A 939-nucleotide genomic window follows, 5' to 3' on the forward strand; every position below is an offset into this window, starting at 1 on the left:
GAAGGAGGTGCGGCTTGTTGAGGAGGGGCCACTTGCATCAGGGCGACTGTGGTCTCCAGCTTGGTGAAGCGGGCTTCTAGATCGGGTTTCCACCAAAGGAGATCTTCGATCTGCGATGTTTGCGCTTGCAGCTGCTTGAGGACGCTCGCGGAATCGCTCTTCGCGTCCTGATGGAGCTTGTCGAGGTACTCCTTGAGCGTCGGATCCATGGCGGCGAGGAGGACTTGCCGGGCGTGGACGCATTGACGGGTTTCCAGGATTACGCGGCGGAGATCGGAGGTGGTGGTGGTCTCTGATACCAGGATGTTAGGGTATGGGATCGATCTATTACACTCCTCAAGAATCAACTCAGTTCATACATCGATAGAGTTCGGTGGAAGAGGAAGGGAGGAGAAAGTAGGTGAGGAAGAGAGCCGCCGTTCCTTTGCCTGATCCTTCTGGATGCCGATCCGGTCGATGCCTCTGGGTTAAGTAATTGGTGGCGACGCAGTCAGCGGGTCCAGTCGGGCCCGATGAACCTTCTGTTTGGCTGGACTATTCTTTTGGGCCTGTTGGGTACCCTTCTTGCCATGTAGCCGTCGCGGCCCGGGTTCGCTGCCATGGTGGTGCCCCCAGTTGTCATGGCAGCGGCTTCCTTGCTCTGCTTGCTCGTCACGGCGCTGACAGCTTATGTCCGTTTGCATGAATTTCATCAAGATTACATGTTGTTTGTATTGCAAACGACAAGCGATGGATGGTCTCGTGTTGGTTTGGCTAAATTTCGTGTTTTGACCCCTTTTCGAAACTTGTTCGAGATCTGACCCTGCTTTGCAAAAATTTCGAGATCTGACTCTTTTCTTACCAATAAGTTTTTGCCTATTGGTTTCGGGGCAGTTTGGAGATGAGAACATGAGAATCAATGAAGCCATGTGAGATGAGAAGGGACCCGACTGATTTATC

The sequence above is a fragment of the Triticum dicoccoides genome, chromosome 1B (genome assembly GCF_002162155.2).
Source record: "Triticum dicoccoides isolate Atlit2015 ecotype Zavitan chromosome 1B, WEW_v2.0, whole genome shotgun sequence".
Lineage (NCBI taxonomy): Eukaryota > Viridiplantae > Streptophyta > Magnoliopsida > Poales > Poaceae > Triticum > Triticum dicoccoides.